Consider the following 12,500-nt stretch of genomic DNA (forward strand, 5'->3'; position numbering starts at 1 on the left):
TTCGGGACCTCCAGCAAAGAGTCTGATCTTGAAGTTTATTTTGATCGGGTCTCCTTCTTCCACGAACCTTATTACCCATCGCCAAACGGTGCTATAATCAACACAAGTGTCACCATATACACGCTTCATTCTGGTATGGATTTCACTCTTTGAACAGCCTTCAGCGTTCCGAAATTCAATAACAGCAGGCTGCTTGAATTGAATATCTTTTGGTACAGCCTTTTCAATTTTTGTTTTGACTGTTGCTGATAGGACAAAAGAGATCACCTCACACAGGGACGCCATAGATCTTAGAAATTCTGACACATCAAAGTAATTAGAAAGTGTTATACCGAATGTTAGGGTTTTAAATCAAAATAGCAAAACTTTCCAGCCCACCCTCGTACTACAAATCTTGATTATCACACTTATTTGCGTGTTAGATATTCAAGAACTTGAAACAACGATATGCACCGAAAATGTTCAAATAAACAGTGAATGTTGTTTATATGACTTTGAAAAATGTTATATATGCCTGGAAGTTACACAGAGCATTTCAATGTTTTTAAAGCTTATTGGTTCTAAAACGATACAAATAATTGTCTTGTTTCGTACTGCCATCTTTTTAAAAACAAACAAATCGTAAGCGAAGTTGCAAGGATATGCATGGGATGTACACTCAAACCTTGGAAACTAATCTCTATTGTTTCTTCTTCTTCTTCTTCTTCTTCTTCTTCTTCTTCTTCTTCTTCTTCTTCTTCTTCTTCTTCTTCTTCTTCTTCTTAAGTTTTTCGTTTTGCCTCTTTTTCGTATTTTTTTTTTTGAATTTTAAGGTATCTCTGAACCCACTTATAAAGAGTCAATAATCTTTGTTAAGAAAAATCAAACGATTTCCTTTTGTCGGTTTACAAGTTCAGGTTTGATTTTGATTCAGTCGTTCATCGACAGAACCACAGGATTTGTGACGTAACTTTCGAGTGTCGAGCGCTCTCTCAAAATATACTTGCATCGCTGGTGAACATTAGAAACAATCAGAAAGATAAATAGAAATAAATGAATAAAGCGGCCATTTCTAGTAATTAACCAAATAAAGCATTTTCAGGACCATTAAAGTATTAACCCTAAGGACAAGTTATATATTAAACAAGATGGCTAAAACTATTTATCGCAACAGCCGTCATAAAATAAAACACATAGTGGACAATCTACTAAAGTAGACGCATAGCATTGATTCTTAACTAAGCCAGAAACTGAAGGAGTATGGTATCTAAACAGAATCATGACAATTGGAAGTCAAGTAACCAGATACTAAGGGAAGTAAGTCAAATCAGAAGCATGATGGTGAGAAGTCGACTAAGCCATATACTAAGACTATCAAATTAAGGAGCAGGAACCGGTGTAAGATACAGAACTGAACAAGTATGCATGAAAGGTGCCAGACAGAGCAAGAAAGAAAAATACAAGAAAAAATAAACATCTCAAAAAATCTGTCGACCTCGACTGGGGATGTCGACAGAATTTTTGGGATGTTTTTTTTATTCAGAATTATGACGGAAGAAAGAAACGAAACCGGCAATCCAATAATAATATTATTATCCTGTGAGATGTCACTTGTCCTTGTAGAATTTGGGCTTTTCTGTCGTTATGACAATATCTGATGTCAGGAAACATTTGAACTGAACTCTTTGCAAGAGCATAACAAATGATATCTTAATGTTAGTTTAGTTTGTGTAATATCTTTTTTGTAAAACTGAAATCTTGCTCTATATTATACGTGCAATATCATTATCCATAAATACGAGATCTATTTCTTTCTTTCTCTCTCTCTCTCTCTCTCTCTCTCTCTCTCTCTCTCGGACACACACACATGCACACACACAAACACACATACACACACACACTAGCTACGTAACCTTTTCCGGAAGTATCCTTCCACACAACTGTGTTGAATGTCCATCTGTCAAATGGCTATGAGGTCGTATTCTGTTCGTGTCTTTCTTGTCCAGTCAGTTACGTCCTGTGTCCATCCATTGTCTTTTTCTTGCCTCTTCTTCCCCAAACTTTCTCTCGACTATTGTATTTTTAAAACAGTTTTCTGATGTCCTCATATGTGGCAATTATTATTGCTTGGAGGTACTTTGAGATAAAGGATTTTTAAAAATAAAATTGAGTACTAGTATTCGAGTGTGTCTTTTACATACAATTGTTTAAACGTGAACTTATATAAAGAGCAATATTTATCAAATGTGCTCAAACCGTGTTTCAAAGGTCCAAAGTCAACAACAACATTCAACATGTAGGACGAGATGTACAGTATTCAAGGTACTATTATAGTTTCTTTTTTATTTAGACGACTTTTTTATCAATCAGGTACTCATTCTATGATGAGAAAATGTGAGAAAAGGGCCTTTTCAAAGTACTTAATCTCCCTTAGTGGGACTCAAACCTTCGACCTACGGGATGAAAGCCCAGTATCATAGCAAGAGACCGCTCAGTGGTGTGTTGGTGTTGGGCTGAGATTTATGAATGAATGTAAATTAAGAACGGACTTTTTAAGTACTTGTGAGCAGTAAACTATCATTTCTATTATTATGAACCTTTATTTTCATTATAAAGTAATCTCTTTCCTCATTAGTATTTCTGATTCTGTAATCGCACAAGATTTAAATGATGACATTTTAAATGTCTTCAACAGCCTTAAAGTTCATGGTTTATTAATGAGCATAATTTTTCTGCCCGTCATAAAATGACAGAAGAGCTTTTTAAATTCTAGGCAGAAAAATTTTATTCATTTGAAGCTCTAGACTTCAAAGTTTAAGAATTTTTTGACAAGTTTGCGGTTACAAGTCTAATATTTTTACAAGTCTAGAATTTTTGAAAAGTTTGGGGTTATTTTGATCGACCGATATGCGATGTCAAAACTCTCTGACCATAATCTAAAAAGTAGTTTTGTCAATATACTGCACTGGCGTGCTCTGAAAAAAAGACAAAACATTTAAACACTTTTGGCCAGAAAACTTGTCCTTAAAATATCTATCAATCAAAATGACCTCAGCTTGTCAAAAAAAATCTCAGATCAGGAATTTCCTTCAAGACTTCCATTAAGTCCCAGGTTTGCGAGCTGTTCACAAGTTGAGAGTCATTTTATAGGTCGATATTTAAAGGCCTAATATTTTGGCCAAAATTTTAAAAAATATGTTGGGGGTTTTTTTTTTTAGAGTGCGACAGTGCAGTATTGACAAACCACTGAAAACCACTGAAGAGTCAGAATTTCAATGTTTAATCTGCTGTCATTCTGATGCGTTCTGGTGCTTGAGTGAAGATCAAACGCCAGCTACAGCATTTTTAGTACTTTATAATTATGAACTATGTGGCAAATTTTCAAACTGGAATAATGGCTTTATCCTCAATTATTCCTAGATTGTGGAATGTTAAAAAATATCGTCAAACTCATTATCATGCTTAAATTTGGAGTCATGACATGGCCCCGCCCGTTCAATAAGTTTTGGTGAAGTGCAACTAGACTACAATGATAAATGATCCAACGTCTAAAACGATAATACGTCGGGATGGACACTGAAAGGTGTCAACTTAAAGGAATGAGATTAACGGAAGAGTAGCGTCCCTTGATTGGACATCACCTTACAGAGAGAACGTCAACATGGTTTTGCGCATGCGTCTCTCTCGTCCTCGCTTTCGGTGAAGTGTCTACGGAAGCGAGGACTAGAGACGCATGCGCACAACCAACATGACATTCTCTCTCTAATAACTTTTCCGCCGGTGACGTCCAATCAAGGGACGCTACTCTTCCGCTATAATCATTCCCTTTAGAAAGAAAATGACAAGGAGCGCGGACTTCTAAAATGTAAGAAATTGTATTTGTTCTCCATCGGTGAGATTAGAAATTAACCACACATTTTATATTTGTGACAATAAAATTAATTCCCTGCACCTAATTATTTATCAGGATAAAATACCCCTTCGAGTACGATGGGACGCTAGTATGATTTTTGACCGATATCAAGAATGACATTGACCCGAGAGACGAATTGCCGAGTCTGCGGTGTCTTTCCTCGAGGCCAATTAGTTAATGATTTCGGGTTTTAAAAAAAAAGTATTATTTCACCTTATCATTATTATTATTATTATTATTATTATTATTAATAATAATAATAAAAATTTAGAAACATAAAATGATGAAATTGACTGGCATATAAAACCATACATTATCTGTTTGCGATCTCCATCATCAAATGGTCAGATATCACTAGATTTATCAGACTCGTATTTTAATGGGAACAAAGAAGAATATACTCTTGCTTTTTGGAATCCAGACGTGTTGATAATAAATAATTTATTCTAGCCCGCTATTGATTCCGATTCCATCTTTGAATAAAAGACCTGTTCAAATATATTTAAATGATACTTCCTTTTGAAGAATCTAATTTTTCTTGGAAATTAACGCTTCATAATCTGGCGGCACAATTTTGTCAACGTGATAATATTATATTTACGCGACACGTGCGGCTATGTGGTCTAGTGGTATGATACTCGCTTTCGGATCGGAAGGTCCTCAGTTACTCACCGTACTCAGGTGTTGAATGAGTACCTGGCCGGTAACAGCGTTGTCTATGTCGGAAAAAATTGTAATATCGCCTAACAGGCGTCATGTCTCGTTCTACATGTTAAATGTTACTGTTGGTCAGGGACCCCCTGTAAAGCGCTTTGAGCACGTTTAGTGGATATTGCGCTATATAAAAGCTCAATGTTTTTTTTTCACTGTTTAAGGGGCGGGTAGAGGCCAAATGATGTTTTATAATATGAAAATAATATGTGACCCTTGTCAGTGTGGCACTAGTATGGGTTTCTGTAGCGGCTATGTGGTCTAGTTGTATGACACTCGCTTTCGGATCGGAAGGTCCTGGGTTCGAGCCTCGCTCTCGGCGAATAGTTGAGCCCTTGAAAAAGGCTCTTTACTCACATTCTCTCACCGTACTAAGGTGTAAAATGATTACGTGGCCGTTAACAGCGTTGTCTTTGTCCGAAAAATTGTAATATCGCCTAACAGGCGTCATGTCCCGTCCTACATGTTTATGTTGCTCTTGACCAGGGACCCCTTGTAAAGCGCTTTGAGCATATTTAGTGGATATTGCGCTATATAAAAGCTGATTTATTATTATTATGAAAGCAAACGCTGGCATATCTGTCGCAAAATGGCTTCCGCAAAATCTAATAAACCCAGTTAAGTTACCCAATCACTGGCGGTTGGACAGAGGAGAGTGGTGGGTGCTGGGGGGGGGGGGGGGGGGGGGGGGGGGGGGGGGTGGGGGGGGGGGGGGGTAGAAAAAAATAGTTGACCTCACCCGCCGGGATTGATCTCGGTCCTTTTTGTGTGGAGAGCGTGATCTACCAACTGAGATTTCGGGAACCACTGGAATAGACTAATGACTAATGAACGAAAATGAATTTCATGTCCAAATTAAATGATCAGTATTAGGTACGACGTGAAGTATTCGCACGATTTAGAAACGATATTCACTCCATTCCGTGAGGTCATATATTTTTATCTTAATAATTTAATACTCTTCAACAGTCGTAACGTCACTTCCTTCCTAATGACGCATGGTAACGGACGCCCGTATGAAATATTTCTCCGACGAACATAAAAGCGTATCCAGAGGAAAAAAAACATAAATTTGATCATGTTTTGACTTTTACACATTCTGATCACAAGGCATATGAATAGTTCTCGCCAGCGTGAAGAATAAAGAGTAATGATTTTCTTTGTTTTGAACCAAGATGGCCGCCGTTGCCGGGCGGCGTGACATCAGACTATTGTATCCAATTTACGTTTTTAAATGATTGAAGTGGGAAGGGGATGGATGCATGATGCTCAGTTTTCGTGTTCGGCGGTTACGCCGTCTGGCCCAACGTCTTCGGCCTGCTGTTCTGTCAGGGTATGCTTTACTAAAAATTGAGCTTTGAGTTTTATATAGCGCAATATCCACTAAATGGGCTCAGAGCGATTTACAAGGGGTCCCTGGTCAACAGCACCATTTAACATGGAGGATAGGACATGACGCCTGTTAGGCGATATTACAATTTTTCGGACAAAGACAACGGCCAGGTACTCATTTTACACCTGAGTACGGTGAGAGAATGTGAGTAAAGAGCCTTTTCCAAGGTCTCAACGATGCGCCTAGCGCGAGGGTCGAACCCAGGACCTTCCGATCCGAAAGCGAGTCTCATACCACTAGACCACATAGCCTTTATCAACCTTTCTAGTCATCCAAGACGTGTCGACAAGGTAGAAGCTGTTTTATTTCTGTGTCCTTCACCTGGACAGGATGTCAACCAGGGGTTGCTTCCTGTCCAATCGTTTTGGAGTGTTTCTTTTATTTACATTCAGAGTGTCCTCCTATATAGATATTAAGATTCCGAGTTAAACATCAAATTCATTCAGAAATATTCCTGTTTTCAGGCCTGAACTTGAGTTTTAGCTTTTATATAGCGCAATATCCACTAAACGTGCACAAAGCGCTTTACAAGGGGTTCCTGGCCAACAGCAACACTTAACATGGAGGACGTTACATGATGGCGATATTACACTTTTTTCCGAACAGAGACAACTATAACATAAGATAATTTGTAGTTTTCACACAGAAAGCTGTAACAGAGACATACGGGTAGCACTCTGAATACAAAGAAGTCCGAGCTGCAACACTCCTTCTATTTTCTTGGTGAAAACGGTCTGGTAGGCAATTCTAACCACACGTCTAATGGAAGAATATTTGATTTGGATAAATTTCTGACCGTTGCCTCAATGTCATATCATTTCGGGGTGACTTGAGTAGAGGATGATATGTCAATTTAGAATGAAAATGATAAGAGATTCTATTTTATGTTGTTGTTGTTGTTTTTGTTTTTATTGTTACTGGTATTGTAATTGTTGTTGTTTTTGTTGTTATTGTCACTGGTATTGTTGTTGTTGTTTTTGTTGTTATTGTTACTGGTGTTGTCGTTGTTGTTGTTTTTGTTGTTATTGTTACTGGTATTGTTGTTGTTGTTGTTTTTGTTGTTATTGTTACTGGTATTGTTGTTGTTTTTGTTGTTAATGTTACTGGTGTTGTCGTTGTTGTTGTTTTTGTTGTTATTGTTACTGGTATTGTTGTTGTTATTGTTACTGGTATTGTTATTGTTGTTGTTTTTGTTGTTATTGTTACTGGTATTGTTGTTTTTGTTGTTATTGTTACTGGTATTGTTGTTGTTGTTGTTTTTGTTGTTATTGTTACTGGTATTGTTGTTTTTGTTGTTATTGTTACTGGTATTGTTGTTGTTGTTGTTTTTGTTGTTATTGTTACTGGTATTGTTGTTGTTGTTTTTGTTGTTATTGTTACTGGTATTGTTGTTTTTGTTGTTATTGTTACTGGTATTGTTGTTGTTGTTTTTGTTCTAATTGTTACTGGTATTGTTGTTGTTGTTATTATTGTTTTTGTTTGTTTGTTTTTTTCATTGGAGATACAGTAATTTATTCTGAGTGTAATCAAAGTTCCATTTTTCAATACTTTGGATTCAATGAATAATTAAGATGACATTGCCAATGGCTACATCAGAGAACAATCACATTTCCAATTTCATATGCCAGGCTTTTATGATTGATTATTGTCATTAAAACTCCAAAATATATCCGTTAAAATAGACGAAAAGTCCGCTATAATCGGTTATGCATACGATATCTATCAACTTGATAATATCGCCACGGTTACATTTACATTTTGACATGAACTTGACCAATCACCACGGTGCTTTATTTTTGTAACCAAATATACAAATGAATCAATAAAACAATCTGGCTACCGTCATGTCGGCAAAAGTCAAGCGACTAAGAAAAAGTATCATTGAGCTTTTATATAGAGCAATATCCACTTAACGTGCTCAAAGCGCTTTACAAGGGGTCCCTGGTCAACAGCAACATTTAACATGTAGGACGAGACATGACGCCTGTTAGGCGATATTACAATTTTTCGGACAAAGACAACGCTGTTAACGGCCAGGTACTCATTTTACACCTGAGTACGGTGAGAGAATGTGAGTAAAGAGTCTTTTCCAAGGACTCAACTATGCGTCGAGCGAGGCTCGAACCCAGGACCTTCCGATCCGAAAGCGAGTGTCATACCACTAGACCACATAGCCGCACATATCGAGTATCGGAAACTAACTCAAACTCTCAAAACGTTGGCGTTCGAATTTTGGATTCATGCTGCACACAAACCGATCAATTTTAGTTCCCCCCGTCTTGTTACCGATTTGAAGTGGTGGGTGACATAATCTAGTCTCGCCATGGGAGAGTTCGTGTGCAGTCACATGACATTCCTGTATAAACAACATTCAGTCAAAGCACATGCTGATTCACTTTGTCCAGAACATTTAAATTTCAAATATCGATAGATGAAGATGACACTCCATGGGTCAACACTTCTCAAGGGTCTCCAAATTGTGACCAAACGTCTCAAAACGGTATTATGTCGGGATGGACCCGATGCTAATAAGTCAAATTATAGTCAAACTGGTCAAAATTATGAAACGTTGGAATTTAGCACAGTAAAATATGACACTCTTTCTCCTCTATAAAGCAAACAAACTCAACTTAAGTATGATATTTCTGGCTACAAATTCAATTTTCAGCATCTCAGTCATCCCGACTTAATACCGTTTTGAGACAAAGGGTAACAGTTAAGAAATTTGGACAACTGGAAGTATCATGTTTAAAATCTGAGGATTCGTTGAGAGTCATCTTATTCTATCAGTATTTGAAGAGGGAAAAATACTGGCCAAAGCGGAAATAAAAAGGATTAAAATCAGAGTACTGTGGGTTTGTCTTCCAGAGACCTACCTTTTAAGAACGGGTGTTTAACAGTCACTTTATTTTTGAGGCGGCAAAAAGTGTCCGATTGGTCTAATAATATGGCTTACAAATCCCATTCATTGTGGTTGGTGATTTCTATATCAGAAAGTAAAAATAACAATGCAAACCATATTGTTACCCATATTTTGACGTCGTAAGGCAATCATTGTTTTGCTGTTTTAGTTTTAAGAATCATTTATAAAAACTCTTGAGGTAACTTCCAACTGGTGTTTATCACAGTGTTCGTGGTTTGAGAATGTCGTCTCTTGCTTTGAGCTTTTGGAGAGGCAAATGAATAGAACATATTATTTAAATAGTGGAAGTGCGGTGACCACGCGAATATGGTATTAGTATAAGGCTATATAACCTGAGAGGTGTGGGGAGGGGGGGGGGGGAGGGGGTGGTTCGAGTCCTACTTATGAAATTGTTTTGTTTTTGCCGCCTTAAACAAGATCATTAATCTTCCAGTTTGTTCATCCGAACACTATGGGCGAATTCTGTTGACACGGGCGTTTCTCTGACAGATTATCTATATTACTTTGAATGCCTTAGGCGACGGCTCCCTATGGTGACGCATGGAAGCTGGTAAATAAGAATGTAATTCTATATATTATAACATACAAATGCCCCAGTGTGTTCGATCCACCCGTCTTCACCTTTATTTCCCCTTGTTTCCAATATTCCAATTAAAATCAAATTTCCAATCCATAAAGTGCAAGTTGCCTGTTAGATATCCTTTTTGTATTCATATTTTAACAATATTGTTTTATGCCATCGAACACGTCCTTATTCACACTTGAGTCGAGTGACTTGTGTTTGAAACTTGAATAAGTTCCCTGGGTGTGTTTCTATTTTAAATGCTTTTTACATCCTCCTACAGGACGAAAACGTGTATCTCCTAGTTGACCTTAAACACTGTGCCTGTACAAATTGCATGTCACCGTGTACACATAAATTGTTGAAAATGTTATAGGATGTTTTAGAAAGGATAGCTCTTATAAACATGATGTAGATAACGCACTATGATAATAAAGAGAAAATAAAGTGAGCATAGATGTAACTTATATATAAGGGAACAACACAAAACAAACAACGTTGTTTGTTTTGTGTTGTTCCCTTATATAGATAGTATGCATATGACGTCACTCAGGCCTTTGTTATTGTTTTTGCCATCCGCGTTTGTGAGTTGTTCTCACTAAACTGTATTAACCAGACTTTAAAAGTTCATGGTTACACAGAGTTTGTGTGTTGGTCCGTTCTACTTCCGGATGGCAATGTTGTGAACTCCTTGGCCAAGCGCATTCTATCTATATAAGACACATCTATACTCACTTTATTTTTCTCTCCATTTCACTGGCTCATTTAGGTACCTCTACCTTTGGTTATGATGATAAAGCAAACTTATTCCGGGGAAAAAATCCATTTTACACCGAGGCCTCTCAGTCAATTCTTAGAGTTGCGGCCTGTTCTGACGTACGCTATGGTTCAACGTTTTCTCTCCATTTTGGCTAGGACATTTCTGCTTTAATCATCGATCAATTGAAATGGTCCTCAACTTGTCAAAAAGTCTCAAACAAACCACGCCTTTGAACTCTCAGGTTTGAGATAGTCATTTTTATCAATTGATGTTAGAAATAAATGATTTTTTATAGCCAAAATGTAAAAAATAATGCATTGTTTTGTTGTCATAAACAACCTTTTATAGTATAGTAAGTATTTTTAAGTATCTAACTGCCGTACTCTAGAAAACTCGATTTTAAAAATTGGCCAGCTTCAAATATCGATCAATTTAAATGACTCTTATCTTTGCAAAAACTCTCAATCCTGGGACTTCGTGAAGTCTCAGATGTGAGAGTTATTGCCAAGATGAGGGTCATTTAAATCGATCGATATTTGAAGGACGAGTTTTCTGGCCAAATTTTTAAATACGAGTTCTTCTCGAGTACGGCAGTTAACTGGTTAAATTCAGACGTCGACTTTTGCGGGTTTGGTATTTTGAACAAAGGGAGTTACATCAAGTACTTAATACTCAATGTTACCTGAATAATTCATGGGCCATCACAGTTTTCTGAAAGGTCGTATGAGATATATTGATCTTGTTAAAATTGAAAAAAGGGAATAAAATACAGGAAGTCTCTTGAAATTATTTCACAGTATCATTTTGAGAGTCTCAATAGCTTAGTTGGTAGAGCAGTTCCTGGACTAGCAAAAGAACCTATATTTGTCTCTAGTGAAGTCGGGGATTTTTTTCCTGACCTCAAGCTATCAGTGCCTGAGATAGATTTGGCGATACTAAAATATTGCGATGGACCAGCGTCCTTTCCAATAGGTAGCTAACAATGGTCAAAGTCTTTTTATCGCTAAATAACACGGGATAATTCCGCTCCATGTGTCTAAGGGCTGTGAAAGACCGCAGTATTATTTCGTAATATAAAGGTCATATGAATAAATGAATTTTAGGTCAAGGTGAAATCAGTATTTTGTGTTTAATATATATATACTTAACATTTCCTGATGTGAAGAATGGGTGTGTGTGTGTGTGTGTGTGTGTATGTGTGTGTGTGTTTTTGTGTTTGTGTGTGTGTGTGTGTGTGTGTTTGTGTGTGTATGTGTGTGTGTGTGTTTGAAGAAAATAATTTCATAATACAGGTTAAGATTTTAGGAACAAAAATGAAATGCCAAAATTACATCCCTAAAATTCCAAAATCACATTACTGACCAAGGGGATGATAATGCAGATATATTTTTAAAACGGGCAATTGTAATTGTATTCCCAGCTCGACAATAAGCATCTAACGCTTCACGTTATTTTGTTGGACATCGTAGTCTAGTGGTATGGAATTCGACTTGAGATCTGTAAGCCGAATGGTCAAGTCCCGCTTTGGGCAGTGCAACAATTAATCCTTAGCAAAAAAATAAAATAAAAAGAAGCTCTTTACTAATATTTCTAAGTGCAAAATGATAACCATGCCCGTAACAACGTTTGTCATTGTAGATTTTAAAAACTTAAACTCGATACAAGTTAATGTCTCGCACAACGTGATAAGTGACGTTGTTCTTGGGTTGCAACATGAAAACTAATCTTAACTTTCTCCATACCATCCATTTTCAGAGTTTTCCCCCAAAACGTCACGCCCACCCAACACAAAAATATAATTTTCTTACTCAAACAGAAATCCAACAAGTACATTCTTAACACAATATTATTAATCAAAATGAGCTCTATAATACAGTGTCAATTTTTTATAGCTATAACAATAAAAATGTCTTTAAATTTTGTGATGTTCATAAGAAATCTGAATGATAAAATCTTTGGTTGTATCGTAACGAATGTGTAGATTTCCCTGTGGTTGGTAAGGAGAGGGTTAATAACTTTGAGTAAATTTATTGGATATATCTGAATATGTCAAAGCTTGTGTGTTTTTTCTAATCTTTCATTTTACCAGATATTTAGCAATCATCAGGAGTGAGGTGACTCAATTGCTGACGAGGATTTCCAGGAATTTCTGTGTAGTGTTCTGTTATATCAACATTGATAGCAGCACCATTATCTTCAAGACCCATACCGATAATTTAATACAGGATAAAATAATACAACCATTTAAAGCAAGTGCTC

At 36.8% G+C, this 12,500-nt stretch overlaps 1 protein-coding gene across 1 annotated transcript in view; it reads left to right on the forward strand.

Moving 5' to 3' along the window:
- Window positions 1-12,500, forward strand: part of LOC144969108 (sodium-dependent dopamine transporter-like) — a 142,880-nt gene that overhangs the window by 7,735 nt on the left and 122,645 nt on the right. The window contains exon 2 of the mRNA XM_078908166.1: window positions 12,331-12,500. This exon is cut by the window's right edge and continues 131 nt beyond it. The gene's annotated coding sequence lies outside the window, so the exon portion shown is untranslated. The remainder of the gene's footprint in view (window positions 1-12,330) is intronic.

The sequence above is a fragment of the Berghia stephanieae genome, chromosome 3 (assembly GCF_034508935.2).
Source record: "Berghia stephanieae isolate SIO BIC M18660-M18661 chromosome 3, UCSD_Bste_1.3, whole genome shotgun sequence".
In the NCBI taxonomy this organism is placed as follows: domain Eukaryota; kingdom Metazoa; phylum Mollusca; class Gastropoda; order Nudibranchia; family Aeolidiidae; genus Berghia; species Berghia stephanieae.